This window comes from Pseudorca crassidens, chromosome 2 (genome assembly GCF_039906515.1).
Source record: "Pseudorca crassidens isolate mPseCra1 chromosome 2, mPseCra1.hap1, whole genome shotgun sequence".
Taxonomy (NCBI): Eukaryota; Metazoa; Chordata; class Mammalia; order Artiodactyla; family Delphinidae; genus Pseudorca; species Pseudorca crassidens.
The window spans coordinates 165012257-165031550 of record NC_090297.1 but is presented as its reverse complement, the minus strand read 5'-3'; the positions used below and the strand labels follow the sequence as shown (position 1 = coordinate 165031550).

General features: G+C 50.2%; 1 protein-coding gene across 3 annotated transcripts in view; it reads right to left on the bottom strand.

The window, feature by feature from the left end:
* Positions 1-6412: 6412 nt before the first annotated feature.
* Positions 6413-19294, bottom strand: part of TLR5 (toll like receptor 5) — a 55163-nt gene continuing 42281 nt past the window's right edge. Inside the window, exons 4-7 of one of the 3 annotated variants that reach the window (XR_010941466.1) lie at positions 13681-13758; positions 7867-8043; positions 7359-7581; positions 6413-6574 (exon numbers count right to left, since the gene is read on the bottom strand). The gene's annotated coding sequence lies outside the window, so the exon portion shown is untranslated. Of the gene's footprint in view, positions 7582-7866; positions 8044-13680; positions 13759-19294 lie in introns of all 3 variants that reach the window. The other 2 variants (XR_010941465.1, XR_010941467.1) reach the window with 2 other exon arrangements.

The window sequence follows — 19294 nt, the reverse complement described above, 5'->3', positions numbered from 1 at the left end:
AACATTGTGGCCAACCTTGAAGCCCCGTGGATTGGGGGGACTGGCCAGGGGGCTGCTGCCACCCCACTGCTCACCAGTTCTCACTGGGGGACACTGGTGCCAACGGGGAGGGCCCTGAGATCTCAGGACTGCTGGCCTTTGCTGCTGTCATGTTGGTGGTGGGCTGGTGACTGCCAAGGGCACTGGTGACAGCTCTGTGCACACCGGTGCTTTCACACTTAGATACCCAGTATTTAGGGGACCTGGCCTAGACCCCAGTGTGATTCAGTAGGGCCAAGACAGAGCCCAGTGAGTGTCAGATTCTGTGCTAATGACAGATCCATCCCTCTCCTCCAATCCTGGGTCATCGATATTCTTTATCAAACAACTTACAGAAATATGCAATTTTGTTTTACGAGTTTTTATACAAATGGGATAATACTGTTATTACTATTATTTTGTAATTGGCTTTTTGTTGCCTAACACTATATTTTTTTTTCTTTATTTTTCGTTTTTTTTTGGCCGCATCACACAGCATGTGGGATCTTAGTTCCCTGACCAAGGATTGAACCTGCACACCCTGCAGTGGAAGCGCAGAGTCTTAACCACTGGACCACCAGGGAATTCCCTGCCTAACACTGTATTTGAGAGATCTTTATTCTAGTAAAATGGAAAACTACTAAGGATAGTAGGAAGGGACCATGATTTAACCGTTCCCTTTTTAGTAGTCCTGGTTTCCAGTTTTTCTAGTTTCTCTTGTTGCAAACAATGTTTCAGGAAACACCCTTGTGCATGTGGGTTCATGTGTTATTATTTCTTAAAGATTTCACATCTTCAAGTGAAATTTCTGCATCTAAGGTAGTGCTGGCCAATAGAACTTTCTGCAATGATGAAACTGTTCTATTCCACACTATCCAAGATGGTAGATACTTGCCAACATCTAACTTTTGAGCACTTGACACGGAGCTACTGCAACTGAGGAAGTGACATTGTAATTGTGTTTAATTTTAATTAATTAACATTTAAACTTAAGCACGCGTAGCTGGTGACAATTATATATTGGGTAGTGCAGGTCTAAGCCAACACATATTTTAAATTTTAATAAATCCAGCTAAAATGTACTTCAAGAGGTCTGTATGAGCGTGCGTTCTCGCAGACAGTGCCCATTTTCCCACATCCTCGTCAACACATTGATTTTTGCCTCGTCAACACATTGATTTTTGCCTCGTCAACTCATCAACTGATGAGTAATAGCATCTAATTGTGAGATTTAATTTGTTTTGTGTTGTGCATATTTTTGCGTATTAATTAGCCATTTGTATTGCCTCTTCCGTGACTTGCCTATTCATATCCTTTGTTTTTATGCCGCTAGATTGGCTTTCTCTTGTTATTTCTTGGAGCGCTTCCTGTCTTCCGGGTATTCGTACAATCCTTTTATACATGCAGCAGATCTTTTCCATCTATAGTAGGAGCAGGCCTGCCCCTCACCGCCCACTGCCTCAAAGAGGCCGTGCAGTGGAGATTCTGGATTTGGAAGCAAATCAGCGAGGCTGCCCTCAGCGTGAGACTAGCGTGGGTGTCGATGTGGCCTAGTTGCCAGAATGCTGCATGGCCTGTCCTCTCGCTCTCCCAGAGCTTTGCAGTCCAGCCTGAACTCTGAGCGACTCAGTCAGCTGAGCCTCAAGTGGAGCCCTGCTCCAAACGAATAAATGAGGATGAACGTTGTGACATTGGGTACCATCCAAAATGGTGTGTGTTGTCCTGCCGGACGCTGACTCTACAGGCCTAGCGCCCTTGAGCAAGGGGAGCTGGGCGATGCCTCTTGGCCCAAAGCCCAGGAGACTCCTGCACGGGTGGGGGTGGATTAGACGGCCTCAGAGGACCTTTCTAATTCCAACACCGAGTCCCACCCTTCCTTGCTTTGTCCCAGCAGAGTGCTGGGGCAACTGGTGGACTTGGACTTGTGTCCAGATATCAGCTGTGTGACCTTGGGAGGGTCTTAGTCTGATTTCCCGCATCTGTAACATGAAGATACAATTCCATGCGTGATCTGAACTTGTAGGGCTGTTGTGCAGTGTGTGTGAAATACTGGAAAGGCAACCCTAGAGCCCTGTCACAAGCTGTAAGAGTGTCTATTCCTGGGCCTGGCCCACTCTGTGCCCAGAGTCTGGCTGGGTTTCCGTGTAGAATTAAAGCAAGCTGGAGGTTTACCTTGCACGTGAGCCATTCTCTTCTTATTTTCACAAGGGGTTCCCGAGGACTAAAGGGCCCCTCTTTCTGAGCTCCTCAGCTGCTCAGCAGAGATGGCTGACCCCCTTTCACAAGTCTGGGGCCGACTGCAGTGTGCGGCCTGGAGCATCTATACCCCTCCTGCTTCCCAGGTATGTAGGCTTCTTCTATGAAGCTAAAGGGCAATTTCCTGGCTTCCAAGAGGATCATGAGGGAGCCGCAGCAGGGAGTTCTGGCGGGGTCTACAGACAAGATGAGGCTTGTCGTCTTGCTGACAAATGCTGTATCTGGATATTTCTCAGAGCAGGGGAATATCTGTATTCTTACTTCCTCTGACTCTCCCCGAAACACTCATAGTCCTTTAACTTCCCGTCACACCTCCCCAGATAGTCTGGTTCTCATCCTTTTGCCCAGAGTCGGATGTAAGGTTCCTCTGTGGAGTCAGCCCTGCTTTCAGTGTGAAACGTATTTGGTTTGAAGCCAGGGTCTGCCACTTACCAGCTGGAGGAGTTGGTTACCTTGCTCAACCTCTTTGACCCTCAGTCTTCTCATCTCTGAAATGGACATGTTGATTCTTATGGCCCAAGATTGTTCTGAGAAGTCAATGCGAGCCTTACCATAAACACCTAGCCAAGTGCCTGGCACTCGGGGAGTTGTTCATCTTTTTCTTATTATTAATGTAATTATTAACGCACGACAAATGTTAATTTTAACATTGTTAACACGACAAATGTTAATATTGATATGGAGATGAATAAAACATGTTCTCTGCTGTTGAGAGGCTGAATCGTGTTGGAGAAGAAACACACGCATCTACAATTTGAATGTGAACAGGAGGGACATAGAGAATCATGTTGGCTTTCCAGAGAGCAGGGCAGCTGTGCACAAAGGTGCACATCTGGGCAGCTGTAGGTGTAGACTAAAGCTCTGGCTTATGTCCTACTAGGCCCAGGTTCAGGGCTACTTCCGACTTGGGTAATAAAACAGTAGGACGGAGCTGCATGCCCCATTCTGCTCCTCTCCCTGTGATGAACCCCAGAGCTCCTGGGGGTCCCCTGTTCCCGCTCGCTCTCCTGGCACTGCCTTCAGCTCATCTCCAGAGCTGCCTTATAGAATTTAGACTTTTACTCTGGATCTGTTTTCACCCCTGGGCTTGAACTCTTGAAACTGAAACTTGAACTGTAGCTGGTTCTCGAGCCCTTCACCCTTAGCTCCACGAGGCACCACTAAAGGTCAGCTCTGCCTCACGCGAACCTCAGTTCAGGCAGGAGCAGCAGACCCTGCTCATCTGGGATGGGAGTTCAAATAGGAACGGCCGCTCCTGGGACATGCCACTGTGCTCTTGGGGGGTGGGATGAATCTTCTGGGTTTCCTTGCTATCTCCTTGGAGGCCTATGAAATTGGGGACAGGGTGTGGATGGAAGAGTCCCTCAGCCTTGCCCTAGTCACACAAACATAGGTTGTTCAGTCCTGCTGCTATAAAACATATCATTAAGGAAATAAACAGTCAATGGACATTTAGGTTGTTTCCATGTGTTGGCTATCGTGACTAATGCTGCTGTGAACATAAGGGTGCATGTATCTTTTTGAATTATAGCTTTGTCTGGATATATGCCCAGGATGTCTGTCAACAGATGAATGGATAAAGAAGATATGGTACAGGTATACAATGGAGTACTACTCAGCCATAAAAAAGGAGGAAATAATGCCATTTGCAGCAACATGGCTGCAACTAGAGATTATGATACTAAGTGAAGTAAGTCAGAAAGAGAAAGACAAATACCATATGATATCACTTAGATGTGGAATCTAAAATATGACACAAATGAACCTATCTATGAAACAGAAACAGAATCACAGACATAGAAAGCAGACTTGTGGTTGCCAAGGGGGAGGGAGGGTAGGGGAGGGATGGACTGGGAGTTTGGGATTAGTAGATGCAAACTATTACTTACAGGATAGATAAACAACAAGGTCCTACTATATAGCACAGGGAACTATATTCAATATCCTGGGACAAACCATAATGGAAAAGAATATGAAAAAGAATGTATCTATGTGTATAACTGAGTCAATTTGCTGTATAGCCGAAATTAACACACAACATTGTAAATCAACTATACTTCAATTAAAAAATAAATTTAAAAAATAAGAGAAAAAGAGAAAGAAAATTAGCAGTGCCTACGAGTGGCCGAATGGCGCTAAGATCTAGCCCTGCCCCCTCTTCTGGCATCATCTGTTCAACACTTCGTACTGGAGGATAATCTGTGATGTAGACATGAGTCTGACCTGGACTAAGTGAGGGAGACGGAATTCCAAGGTGGTGGAGAAGGGGACAATACTCATTGTTAGAGGAAGCACTGAAGATTTTGTATAAAAAATAGAATTTCCATCAATGGTGATTTTTAAAAATCATTTACTCCTAGAGATTATGGCTAAGATCCAAGCATTGGCTAACATCAACATCAGTCAATTAATGAACAGACTTGCAGGAACACATAGAAAATTACGACACCGTTATCACCATATTAGCATCACCGACTTTTAGCACATTGAGTGGAGGGAACCAGCTTTAAGCTCGGCCAACACAGAGACTCTCTGGACATCCTCCCTCAGATTTAACTTGTTTCGGCTCAGGCTGTGGCTGAAATTTTATTTTTTAGAACAAGTTAATTATTGTAAAACTCTCCTTCTATTGAGTTAATAGACAGAGAATTAGAAGTAATTGAATTAAAAACACTTTTGAGCACAAAAACAGTGTGACTGATTAACTTAATTGCCTTGTACTTACAGTTTTCAAGTCATTGAAAGCACTCTCTCCTTTTAATTAACCTTCTGGGTTTTTTAAGCTCTAAATGAGGCATTTATCAGCTCTTTGCTCAGGAACAGACACCTATGGAGGCCCTGCAGGGCAGAAGCCAGACGATACCCAAGCAGGTCCAGTCCATCAGAGCGTGAATGCTCTGGGGTCTGTCTGTGCACATAAATGAGGAGGCCCCATGGTGATCTGTGTGTGCTCTGTATTTCCAAACAGTCATGAGATGACTGTGCTCCGTTTGTGGAGGTACAAAGTGACAAGACGGGATGAACTCAGGCAAGCCCACAGAGGCTTCCTCTTCATGAATTCGATAATCCCTCTGTCTGGCTCTCAGCCCCATATGTCCAGAAACTTTGCTGTCAGCACACCAAGAATGGCTCTGTCTCTTGAGTCAAACTAACCAAACTCACAGAGGCTGATCTATAGACCAGAATGATATCCTTAACCATTTAAGGGTTTGCTGAGTTCTCTCTCTATAGCTAGGCTGCCTGGAAAGCTAAGTGACCATTAGAAGATAGTCTTTCAGCTTGGCAGGTCCCCAAGAAGGTAGGGCCATTTGACTTATCCTTCATCTCTAGCACCTAGCACATAGTAGGTGCTCAATAAATGTTTGTTAAATCAATGAATAAGTCCCAAAAGGGTAATTCAGATTTGAACAGCTAAGAAGGGAAGGATCATGGTGGTCTGAGAGTGATTAGGAATGATTGTGTTGAGAAGGTGGGTGAAGGATGGGCAGAGGCTGGGTAGGAAAAGGGGAAGGGGGCATTCTTAGCATGGGAACCTGTAAGGTGACTGGTGGTGAGAGGTCTCAAGATGTCACAAAAAATCAGTCTGGACAGACTGGGACCAGATGTGTGCGTTGGCAAGTCTCTTAAGTGGTCCTACGTGCAGCCCCAAGAAAGACAGTAAAATTGTGAGGAGCTGGTGGTTAAGTTACAGAAGACTGGTTATCCCAGTCCTATTTATAACACCAGTGTCCTTGGTCTGAAATGAGGTGGTGTGGCTGAGGGGGGAGGGTGTCACTCAGTACCAAGTGACAAACACTGAACCAGCAGATACTCAGTGAGAGCCAGGCAGTGTGCAGGATACAGACAATTCATGAGTTACTGGTCTACCTGCACTAAGGGGTAATCTCCAAAAACCAAATTGTGTGGTGCCCAAAAGATCAGAAGCCGGGACTTCTTGGCTTGCCAACCGGGGCTACCCAGACTTCATTCGCCAGAAGTCAATTTTTCACAAGAGTTTGCGACTGGAGCTTCCTGTCTGGCAAATGACAATTTCAAGGATGATCTTTCCTGATCATTAACAGATTTTCTTTAGCAAGTAGCTGGGCGCTCTGAAACTGAGCCTCAATGCTTCTGGGCCCACGCAAGCAGAGGCAAAGAATTGTTCTAAAAGGAATCCAAATTGTCTTTATTTGGCTCTAAAAGGAGAAGCAGGCTGCACCTCTGCGCTGATTTGTCCCTCACTCTGGGAGGATGACTTCGGTGAGTCCTCTGGTCACACCAGTGTACGCTGGGCTCCTATTCATTGTTCTTGGGACCAACACTGGAGAAATGAACAAAGACAAGATGTGCAGACTGGGTTGTTATGTTTCCATTTAGGAACATAAAGGCTATACAGGAGAGTTTTTTTTTTTTTTTTTTTTTTAACTATGAAGCAACTGGCCAAGTGGCAAGCTTTTGGGGGTCTCTGGAATAGAGGAGGGAAAACTACAGAAGGGACTCTAAGCTGAGGATAAGGTTGTTAGGGTTGGGGTTATAATTCCCCAAAACAAGGGCATCCGCTAAGGGGCTCATTCATAAGCCTCCTTGCTCAGTATCAAAAGCTCAGAAACGGACGTGGTGCTCGCCTCTGGGCAATACAGTTTTGCTGCTGAAAATCACAACGTTTTAGACTTTCCCCGCATTGGGGGCCTTCTGCAAAGTTGAAGGCGGCCCAGGTCCTCCCCACCAGGCTTTGGCCCCTGCTTCTCCCAGCTAGCCCCCTCCACAACTGCAGGCCAGCGTGGGGAGCTGGCTCTCCCACATCTGCCTGGGACCGTACGGGATATCGGGCATCTGTCATCCTGAGGATACACAGGACAGGGCATTGTGGGGAGGGGAGGCAAGGACAAAGGAAAGTACCAAGGTCCCGCCAATTCCTCCTAGGCTTGTAAAATTCCAGGGCCAAGTCCAAGCTCCCAAAATAGAAGCCGACGGACAGCAAACTTCCTGGCTTCAGAGGGTCCCTGGTGTGTGGAAAGAAGCTGTCGGTCTGCAGGGTCTGGGAGGGTATGTGGGTGGAGGCAGGTGGAGAGGAGCCTGAGTGACCAGGGGTGGCCACGACCCACCTGGAGCGGTGATCTCAGTCACAGGAGCGGCGGGCTCTATGCACCCCATCTTGGTGGTCACTTCTTTCTTTAGAAAGACATAGTTTGCTTTTCGTAGTCTTGGGAAGACAGCAGATGACAAAGCGGTCATAGGCTGTGCATGGCCCGGGTGACACGTCTTTGGCTCGGGGGCAGCGTATCTGGGGACACGGGCGGGGTGCGGTTGCTTCGTGTCCACTGGCAGCTGGCAAATGAGAAGCGTGTGCCTTGGTTACTGCCTCTGTTCTAAAGGCCACGGCTTATTTATTCAACTGTCGTTAAGAGGTTCTGAGTTTATCAGCAGTGTGTTGAAAATTTATAGCTCAACAATTAGCCTTTCATGCATACTTTTTTGCTCACAATCTTTTAGGTTTAGGGAACACTATTTTTGATGTCTTTGTGGTCTCTCACGAAGACCTCAGACACAGTTAATTAAAAACAAGCATCAGATTAAAAAATCCAGACAGCCCTGCAGAACCAACTTGCTTACTGTGATCAGACGGGAGACGACGTTAACTTGAATCAATGGGGCATCACCCAGCTCTCCAGATGTGCTCTTGGATTTGGCAAATCGCTTGTGGGAGCGGGGGGCACACGCTTCTTCCTAAGGTGCCTCGGTTTCCTTCTTTGTTAGTTCTTCCCCTAAACATGGCTGGAGCTAAACATGCTAAAATAAACAAAGCAACGAAAGAAACAAAATCTCCACGCGCAATCCTCACGCTCAGGAAGTGTCTTCAGGTATTTAATCAGAATTCCCTCTAGGACTCCATTCATTTAAATGCTATTGAAAAGTCCACTCTCAGTAGCTAAGGAATAGCCAAGCGATGGTTCTCCCAGGTGGTGCTGGATTCCAAGGAACCATTGCCACTTTTTTCCTGGTTCCCTTTCTGTGTACAGACACGTGGGGTCAGCTGTCAACAAATGCGTCTGGGGTTGAATTGTATTGAGCACACATGGTGGGACTGCGTGTGGACAGTCACTGCACCGGGCAGAGCCTAGCTTATCAGCACCCACGAAGGGGATGAGGGTTTCACTGGGTGAAGCCAATCAGCTCCCAAGGAGAGCTGGACCAGGCCTACGACATATGGCTCCATGGGAGATGGCTTCTCCCACTGGAAACCAAGTCCCTTTGCCCCTTTTTGATCCAACCATTCTCCTCTCAAGATTAAATAAAGCTTGCACCGTTGGCCCATGCATTTCTTCCAGTTGGCTCAAGGCCATTCAAGGGTATGGGCAATACGGGCCATGCACGCAGAGAAACTGGGTATTTTCTCCAGTTCAGAGTCCAGAGAAGCTGAGCAACCAGACATGTTCACCAGCTGGCACGGTCTGGGCTGGGATTTGAACCTGGGCTGAGAGGAAGCCCACACCCCTTCACTACCCCTCCTCGGTCCTGAAGGGTCCCTCGGGCATCCAGGGGTGTCCCTAAGGGATCCCCTTCCTGGTCAAGTCTTCCAAACACCACAGCTCACAGCTCTGACCACAGCAGCCCACGGCAGAGCTGTGCCCCACAGGGCTTGGCCGGTCCTACCCAAACAGAGCCATTTTCATCCACGAGTGATGTTAACGTATCGGGGGTTTATGTAATTATTATTGTTACTTGGGTCTTGACTTCCTCTTGCCAGACATGATGTCTAAACAGGAAAGACCAGCCTTCCTGTTTGGAGATCAGTGACTTCCAGAAGCAGTTGGCCTGCAGAGCTCCTCTCGTCCCTCCTCCTCTTCATGTGGCTTCCAAAGATTCCTTTTAGGTCTTGCAGATGAGTGGGAAGTGCCAATAATAGCCGCAGTGAAAGGAGGGGAAGCCACAGTAGGCCAAGTGAGTGGACACCATTGCGGCCCAAGAGATGGGCTCTGTTCCAGAAATCTCTCCCTTCCATTCTGCATCCACAGGGAGCAGTGGTGGGCAGCCTGACCCCGGGCATACGGCACAACCAGAGGGTGGGTGGGGACAAGTGTCCTGGCACCCCTGTGACCTTCCATGGGCACCTGTGCCTCATGCAGTGTCTGCTGGTCATAGTCATGGACAGTGGGGCTGGATGTGGATGAGACATCTGGCCTGAAGTCCATCTTCTGGGTTCCAGGGAAGGTCAAGGTCCTTCCCCATTATCTCCACTCCACAAAACTCTAAGTTATTTCATTTCATTTAACTTCTCACTTACTGAGCAACTATTATATGAAAGACATCGCCTGCAGAAGGGTCTCTGAGAGACCGAAATGGATATAGGAGCCCTTGTCCTGAGAAGGCCATAGACTCAGTGTGGAGAGGACCACGCAGACACACAGCTAAGCTGGACACAAAGGCCAGGGTGCAGGGACAAAGAGAAGTGGGGCCACCAAATCTTGGGGCCCGAGGTGATGCCGGGCAGCCAGCCCAGCCCAGAGGGTCACCTCACATCCCCAAGGGGCAGGGTCTAGCTCTGGCTCATGGGGACCCTTTCTCTGGGGCTGAGGGGAAGGGGTCCGGGCAGATTCTTCTCTTTCCCAGGAGCACCCTCGGGCCACCCACTCTGCCCTTCCAGGCCTTCCCAGCCTCCCTGGGTCCGCATGGGGGTAGGTGCTGTGAGAAGGGCAGGGAGGGAGGAAGGGAGTCACTTTCCCCTCGAATCCTGGAGATCCGGAGACCGGTCTCGGAGAGATGAGGTAATGTCTGTAACTGCTCCGCGGAGGAGATGGAATGTGCAGAGCCACGCACCCTTCAGACTCTCCCTCCCACCCTCCCATGCTCGTTTCTCCCTCTGGCAGCCCCCCAAATGCTGATCCTGCAGTGAAGCTGGGAGGGACAGAGAGGGAACAGTATCGATATTTAGGAGGCCTTCAGGAAACCTGGGCCTCCATCCATCAAATCCATCACCTTGTCTGGACATCTCCCTGCCCTGGCTGCCAGCACTGTCTCTCCGTCAGGGCCTGGGCCATGTGAAGCCAGGGAGGGGGGCCCCAGGAGGGAAGGAGGGACGCCTCCGACGGGCACGGGCCCAGCATGCTGCAGGCAGAAGGGTTACAGAGCTGCCACAGAGGAGGGCAGAGGCCTGAGCAGAGGACAAGGGCTACAGGGCTGGGCTGAACTAGTACGTGGACATGACTGCAGGTGTGCCAGAGACAGGAGCGGAAGCTTCTGCCCCACGGGGGCCTCATCACTGAGTAGACGCGTCAGAGGTGCTTTACTGCAGGGTGGTTGGGGTTCCCCAGAGAGACAGTGGAAACCGGCAGGCCTTCTAAAGGTTGGGCCTAGAACTAGCGTGGTCACTTCTGCTGCCTTCTATTGGTCAAGGCAAGCTACAGAACCAGCCCAGGGGCAGGGGGCAGGGAGCAAACCTCCACCTCTTGACAGTGGACAGCATGTGTAGACGGGTAGGGAGGCGGCTGCCAGAAGCCCTCTTTGGAGACTGTCTACACATGGCACGAGGGTCACCAGGTCTCAGAAACGTCAATGCCTCTGCCCTTCCACATGGGAGGGTTCAGCCCCGAGAGCCATGAACCTCTCCTCTGAGGCTGCCAGCTCTGAAATCCTTTCAACCCCCAGAATCTGAGATCCGTAAAGGTCTACCCTCCACCCCAGCCGCTGGCCCTGGGTGATTCCCAGGAAGGAGTGTGGCCAGTGGCCTTGGTCCGGCAGCCGTGGCCCCTCTCGCTCCTTCACACAGCCCCTCCGCCCCCGCCCCCCTTGCAGACAGTGATCAGTGACCAAGTTCCGGGTCACCCTGCCTCGTGGGAAGAGAAGACCCTTCTGTGGAGCTTCAGAGGTGGAATTTGGACCAGTGGGTCAAACTTCTGGAAAGGGGGAGCCTCCTGTTCCTAGAAGTATTCAAGCAGAAGCTGGATCACCCCTGCCGGAAGGACTAGAACAAATCCGTAAAGGGGGCTCAGTCTCGAGATTCCTCACACCTTTAATCACCCTTCATGCGAACTGTCTGGAACCTACTGGGCGACGGTTGTCACCTTGCAAGTCCTGGCAATTCTCCTTTTGGGGGACAACACCCTGTCACTGTTGAGAAACAGGGGCTGGCAGGTTGAACCCTACCTTCCCAGGCATCAAGTTAATGACCAACTTGTTAGGTGGGTCTAAGTGGCTTTGAGTGTTTCTACTTCAAGATGCCTGGATGGAACTTGGGCTTCAAGGAACGAGTTTGTGCAGAGCCTTGGTCCCTCTCTCTGCTTGGTCTTTGGGCTGAGATGGAGCTGGAGGGGACTCGTAGCTGCGTTCCCTACGAGGTGCCCGGCGCCTTTTGCTTCTCACGTCTGTATTGACCACTGTCCTGGCCCTGAGCACTGTCCTTAGGCCTCCAAGATCCGTAGGGAGGCCAGTCCTGGGGGATGAGGGCCTCTGCAGGTGCGTTTCCTCTCTGGCTCACACACCACCTTGACTGTTGTGAGCAGCGGATGGGCCTGGACGGAAGGTGGCCTGACCCTGACCCTCACACAGCGCTGGCCTGGCCGACCCTCTGAGGTCTCTGGCCTTAGGGGTTCCAATGGTCTCACTGGCCCTTGCTCTTGGCTTAATGCCAAGCAGTGACCTGCCCTTGAGCTCTGGGAGGAAAGGAACACTGTTCCTGGGTCACACAGGCCCTTCTTCTGCAAGAAAAGGGAAGAAAATTCTCCCTCATTAGTAGCCAAGGCTTAGGGCCGAAGAGGTTACCTAAAATGTAAAAGATGTGATTTGGGGTCTATCAGCTTTAATCCCCTCCTTTGCATTACCTCATTGATCTTTCCTTTCAATAGCCTAGAACTCTTGACAAAAATAGCAAAGGTCCGAGGAAACGTGTATGGATCAGACTTTCTAGAATATTCCCAGGTCCTTCTCTGCCTGCACTTGTGCCGCCCACTGCAAGTTCTGCAGGTGAATGCAACAGGGGGTTGGCCAGCTCTTCTCATGAGCTGGCATTTCACGTGGAAGGATGGTCACTCAGTTGTTTCGAAATCAGCGTGAATGTCACACAGGGGCCAATTCTGGGATCACCCTTCGAAGCTGCTGTGTGTGGTGTATGTGGTGAGTGTGTGCATGTGTGTGTGGGGTGTGTGTGGGGTGTGTGTTCTGTGTGTGGTATGTGGTGTGTGTATCGTGTGTACTTGGTGTATGGCATGTGTGTGCATAGTGTGTACATGTGGGGTATGTGTTTACACGGTATGTGTATGTGTTTATGTGGTGTGTGTGTGCGGTGTAGTGTGGGTCCCCCCTTGAGTGTGGAGGAATTCCAGGAGGAATGGAGGTGGAGGAGGTGAGCTGATTTCCCAGGCAGAAGGCTCCCTCTGTGAAGACTGTTGTTTGGTTTTTTTCTGTTTTTGTTGTTTGTTGTGACCTTGAGACTCACAGAGGTTTTCCTCCCTGAAGCGAGTGTCTGTGGATGTCGCGTGGGTCTGGTTTCTGGAGGAGGACAGATGGCAGGACGGTGGGCTCAGACCCTTGGGTGGTGCTGGCCTGTGTGGATTCCAGCAGCCGGGCTCTCAGCACTTTGCCCCTTCTGACGTCAGGTGGCAGGGACAGGCTAGATGCCTTTGGCTCAACTGCTTGAAAGGCTCTAGAAGGCATTGGAGCGTTAGAAGAAGGCCAGGCCTCGAGTTTAAGCTTTAGCCTCTTGGCTTCTTCTCTCCAAGGAAGGGCTTGGGGGAACCTTGGGCTGAGGATGGCTCAGGGCTATGGTCCTGCAGCGCCACCTGGGGGCTATGAGGAGAATGGCCACCGGAGGATGAGCCAGAGGGACGCTCCGCGGTGGGTGGCCAGGGGCTCCTCTCTGGCACTGACCCCAGAGGAGACTCCCCAGTCTCTTGGGAGACCCTGGGCATTTGCTTCCTGCTTCCATCAGTAGACAGAAAAAAACTTTCCCTGAAAGCCCTGGTTTCTGTGGGATTGCCTTGCTGGGGAATCCCAGAGCGACCAGATGACCCCATTCCCCACCCTTCCTGCCCCACTTTTTGTCAGAATACCTGTTCTATTAAGAGGTAACAATTACTTAAAGACCCTTAGGAGATTCAAACTGGGGAGACAGTGGAGTCCGCCAGGCCATTTTATAGATGAGGAAACTGAAGTTCAGAAAGGCTGTCTCCTGACTCCCAGCCCCGAGCCCCTCCCGTTCCCCGTCCTGCAGCGTATGGTCCACCCGCCGTGCGGAGCGGGCCGTCGGACCCCAGCAGAGGGGCTCAGGGGACACACGGAACAGAACAGAGAGGACCTATGACAATCTGAAGGGAGGGAGGCTGACCAGAGAATAAGGCCAAGGAGCACGGAGCTGAATGTCTCAGAACAGGAGCTGCGGGCACGAGGTGGACAGAGTGACCCTGGGGGGCGGCACAGAGGCAGCACACTTACGGTGAAGATATCCAGAGTGAACCCTGGGTTCTACAGAGCTGCGGCTCTGGAGAACCTGGACGCAGCTGCATGCAACCTCTGTGGAACAAAGAAGGAATGAATATTGCAATAAATTTCACATCTGAGTTCCACAGCCCAGCCCCCTTCTCCTTTGGCCTGGCCTGGCCGCCTTGTTCTCTGATGCTCGTCATCACCAACCCTCCCCCAGAGCCAGGCCACTGGCCTCCCTGCATGCTCTGTCCCCAGGCATTGGCTTTGGCTGGGTCTCCTTGCTGGGATGCCTGCTTTACTCCTCTCCTCTGCAGCAGGATGAGCTGAAGCCCCACTCAGCCAGGGGCTCCTGGAGAGGTGGATTAATTCGCCAGGGTTGCCGTAACAAAGTATGGCAGGCGGCGTGGGTGGGGAGGGGCTTAAACAACAGGAATGTATCATCTCAGGGTTCTGGAGGCTGGAAGGCCAGGATTGAGGTGTCAGCAGGGTTGGTTCCTTCTGAGGGCTGGGAGGGAGCATCTGTTGCAGGCCTCTCTCCTTGGCTTGCAGATGCCGTATTCTCCCTGTGTCTCTCCACATGGCATTCTTCCCATATTCCTGCCTGTCTCCAAATTTCCCCTTTTTATAAGGACACCAGTCATATCGGATTAGGACCCACCCTAATGACCTTGTTTTAATCTGATTGCCTTTCTAAAGACCCTCTCTCCAAATAAGGTCACATTCTGAGGAATTGGGCTTGAGGACCTCAACATATGAATTTTGCAGGGGATACAGTTCAGCCCGTAACAGTATGTAGTTCTGGTCAGACAGTCACTGGGCTCTTCCTCGTGCTAAAGCATCTGAAAGCTGAAGGGAATGGATTTCTGAATGGAAATTCTGAGCTGGAAGATGGCTTGGAAGCTCGGAGAGCAGGGAGGAGGAGATTTGGGAGGATGTAAAGGATGAGTAAGGCAGCTCCAGTAGCAACAGAAACCCTGACAAAGATCAGAGCCCTGTGGAAAGAAACAGTTTGCGGGAAGGTTTTGCTCTTTGAGTGTGAGATAAACTTCTCTTCCATCTCCTTTGGAAAACTTTAGCAAGTGTTACCTTATTTATCCCTAGATTGGAGTTCCATTTGCGTTGGGGATGCAGTGTGAGGACACCCAGATTGGCTCAAGGGCAAGGGCAAGCACCTCTGAGCAGCCCATGGAGAGCCCCAATAAATCTAGATCCTGCTCATTCTCAGACCAGTTCACGGCCCTCTGCCCTGCACAGCTGAGCTGCCTTTGTTGCAGCCAAAACACCCACGTTACAGTAAACGGATCATCCACACCATTCCCACCACGACCAGCCCACTAGCTGTTAGCCTTACTTCCTGGCTGGTTCTTGTGCACACGTCCAGATGCAAACACGAGTCAGTTCTGTTCCTCCCTCACCCCACCCCAGGGTGCTTAATATATGCCCTGCACACAGCAGGTGCTCAAAGCATGCTTCTATAAACTGTAGACCTCTGGAAGGCCGACCCACCTCATGCTCCTTTATACCAGCATTAATGCAGCGCCAGGTGCATGCACACCCCCGGCTCCCCAGATGCAGGCCCAGTACCTAGAATGTTGGTGGGAAGAGTGACCCTCACAGCTTGGGAGCGGCTCCTCCCAAGGTCTTCTTCAGATTTCTCCCTTCTCACCAATGTTGGCAGGGTTTGGAAGTTACTAGAAGAGCCCTGTGTTTACGAGGGTCTGTGGCTGCCGTTCCCTTTGATCTCAGGCCCGCCCTCAGGCAAAGGAGCCAGAGAAGCGTTTGGCACCCCAGGCAGATCTAAACCAGGCTCGGAGGGGCTGTTTGCTTCAGGCGCCAAAGCGATGGAATTTGCCTGATAGTCTCCCAGAATCCCTTCCCACTTAATAAATTCTGTTTGAAAGGAATGATAATGGTTTCAGGGACAACGTGTTCGAGATGGATTGGAACAGTCAGGAGAACAACGGGTTCAAGGCCGCCAGACCCGCTGACACAGGCTTTGCTTCGGGCCGCGTGGGAGGACATATGGGCTGTCTAGATTCTCCGCGGGTACAAATCTGGAGCTGGAGCAGGGCCGCGTTGTGAGCGGAGGGGTGTGCAAGGACAGCTGGAGCCAGAGGCTAGCACGAGGTTAGGAAGGGTGGTGGGGGAAGGGTGGGGGCAGGGTGGGGGGCCCTCTTTGATGCTGTCCCAGCAAATCAAGTCTTTTTTTTATTTTTTTGAAGATGTTGGGGTAGGAATTTATTAATTAATTAATTTATTTTTGCTGTGTTGCGTCTTCGTTTCTGTGCGAGGGCTTTCTCTAGTTGTGGCAAGCGGGGGCCACTCTTCATCGCGGTGCGCGGGCCTCTCACTATCGCAGCCTCTGTTGTTGCGGAGCACAGGCTCCAGACGCGCAGGCTCAGTAGTTGTGGCTCACGGGCCTAGTTGCTCTGCGGCATGTGGGATCCTCCCAGACCAGGTCTCGAACCCGTGTTCCCTGCATTAGCAGGCAGAGTCTCAACCACTGCGCCTCCAGGGAAGCCCCCAAGTCTTTTTTTTTTTTTTTTTTTTGCGGTACGCGGGCCTCTCACTGTTGTGTCCTCTCCCGTTGCCGAGCACAGGCTCTGGACGTGCAGGCTCAGCGGCCATGGCTCACGGGCCCAGCCACTCCGCGGCATGTGGGATCTTCCCGGACCGGGGCACGAACCCGTGTCCCCTGCATCGGCAGGCGGACTCTCAACCACTGCGCCACCAGGGAAGCCCAGTCTTTTTTTTTTTTAAATATATTTTATTTTTTTATCTGGCCTCGCTGGGTCTTAGTTGTGGCATGTGGGATCTTTAGTTGCGGGGTGCTGGATATTTAGTTGTGGCGTGCGGGATATTTAGTTGTGGCATGCGAACTCTTAGTTGCGGCATGAGGGATCTAGTTTCCTGACCAGTGATCGAACCCTGACCCCCTGCATGGGGAGTGCAGAGTCATAGCCACTGGACCACCAGGGAAGTCCCTGCAAATCAGGGACTTGAGAGCCCCTGGTTGCCGGTCAGCGGTGCTGCCAGTAGGCCAATCACGGGCCAGTGACAGTGATTGCCACCTCTGCTGCTTGGAAGACTCGGCACTGCTGAGGGCTCTGGGCTGCCCCTATTCAAACCAGGAGGCAGAGAGCCCTGCTATGGGCTTGCTGGGAGAGGGAGACTGCTCTCAGCACATTCCCATCATTGGGAATGTATGAATACCCATGCAGTGTGTTTTACACATTGTTTTCATGTACCGTGGAGCGATAATAAAAATAAACTAACATTTTGATAGTACTTTTCTGCTTACAAATTCTTTTGTGTACGTATTCGTTGATCTCTAACTCTGGGAGAGGGAGCTGCCCCAGGGACCATCTGGAAACATATGGGAGCCAAGGAGTATATTTTAGAGAAAGCAAACATCATCATCATCATTGTCATTTCCATTTCACAGATGAGAACACTGAGTCTCAAAGAACCTGGGGCTCCCTGAAGAGCAAGAAGTAAATAGCAGAGGCAGAACGTGTAGCTCTGGGGCTTCTGCTCCTGTTACTCCTACATTCAGCTGTTTATTGAACACGTACTATGTACCAGGCTTCACAACAGCCCTGCAAAAAAAACCCTGAGTCTTGGAGAATCCAAGTCATTATTAGAGCTGGGCTTTGAACCTCGGTCCTCTGATCCCAAACCCCACGTTCCATGTGCTTCCTGGCCTTTCCTTTCCTCGGGGCGTAGCTCATTCCAACCCTACACATAAGGGGAGAGGGGAAGCTCCTCCAGCCCCAGGTTGGGTAGGACTAGGACATCCCTTACAGACTGACCCGGTGAAGTCTGCCTTTTCCCTGTTAGTGTGCTGTCCTCACAGTTTGTCCTTGGATGTAGCCGAGCCATTTTTTAATAGGAGATCCACTGTGTTTGAATTTTTAGGCACACTTCGGGGGAATCAAATCTACTGGCCTCCTTACTCTTTTCATGAGCTCACTCGTCAGCCTCCCAGTGCCTGGGGTTTACTGTTTGTGCCTTCAAACGCAGGTTTCAAATATCCACATCGGTCCAGAAAAACTCTTGCCATTGTCTCCAGAGTCAGCTAAGGTGTGTGCCGGAGCTTAGGTCTTTGAAGACAGGCTTCGGAGTTTGTCACTTTCCCGTGGTGCTGGGTGAAAAATGTTGCTTTGCTTTTTTCTCTTTCATCTTTTTTTCAGGCTTGTTCTTAATGAAAAGAAATGGCAGTTGGCAACGTCCCTGAAGCCTTTTAGTGGGGCTCCCGTAATGAGGTTTGCTGAAATTCTGGGTAGGAAATGTTTCCTCTGTAGGCTCAGATGCAGGATTTAAAATTTTGTGATGTCTGTGGCCTTTTTCCTTTGAGCCAGCTGGGTTTGCCTCTTCAAAGATGTCATCCCCAGCCTTGCCAAGCTTGGAGTTTACTAATGTCCCACTGTTAGTGAGGTACCTGAGGGTAAAAATAGGTCAGTGCTTTTTCTTCCCTCTATTTTAAAGAAGAATGTGTGTGTATGTGTGTGTGTGTGTGTGTGTGTGCGTGCGTGTGTATTTTCCAACACCCCATCTGTCAAAAACAGTTGAAGAAATTTTAGCTCACTTTCTCCCCCAAAAGCTTCACTCCAGGACTGAATCAGATTGTGGAACACTTCAAGGAAAAACGTTTCCATGAAAGTTAGCTGCAATTAACGAAGAGGGAGCTGCGGAGGGGGCGTAAAAGAATTCCTCAGTGTTGGCTGTAATGTCAATTTTGCTGCTGTCTGACAAACACATATAAAACACATAACAGATCCATGGCCTGTTCCCCTCCACATCCAGATTATTATGAGAAGTGAACACTTCTTTCCATTACGAATTTGCATGGCTTCATTTTCTCAGCTGAAACTTTCAACAAGATGAAATTATACACACAGGCGCACATGATAGTCTTTGAAAATACTGATGAAGAACGTTTCTTAAAAATACATAAATCAAGGAGTCAGTTCAGCCATGAATAAATTTGCTGTGTGCTAAAAGGGACGGGTTAGAAGCCTAAATGCAAAACGGCTTAAATGCTTTTTACTGACACAGGGAAGGAGTCAGCTCTGTGAAGACTGTGAGTTTTATCCTATTTGTATCTGATTTCTGTTTCTTCCAAGTTCAAAAGTATCCTTATGGCCTTATCTGTAAGTACAGCCATGGACATTTGCATAGAGGTTTATTAGTTTGCCTGGTCCTTCCCCTCTCCCCAATTTACTCCCCCCCAGGCCCCCCCTCCCTCTCCCTCCCCTCCGCCTACCTCCCCCCTGCCCATTTTCTTCCCCACCTCCAACCACGGGCCTCCTATTTCTCCTGGGTCCTCAGCGCTCCCTCCCCTACTGGGTCTTCTTTCCATGAGCATGTCAACACGCTCAAGGCTCTTCCATCTTAAAACTGAACAAAAACCTTCTCTTTGCCACATCTCCCTCCAAAACACCCTACATATTTTCTGCCCTTCACAGCCAAGTTGCTTGCTAGAGTGATCTACACTCTCTCACCCGCTAGTCATTCCCCAAACAACTGCTGTGTGGTTTCCTGACACTGCTCTGAGTTCATCAGTGACATCTACATAGCCAGGCCTCCTCTTACGGGATTTTTAAAAAATTGAAGTATAGTT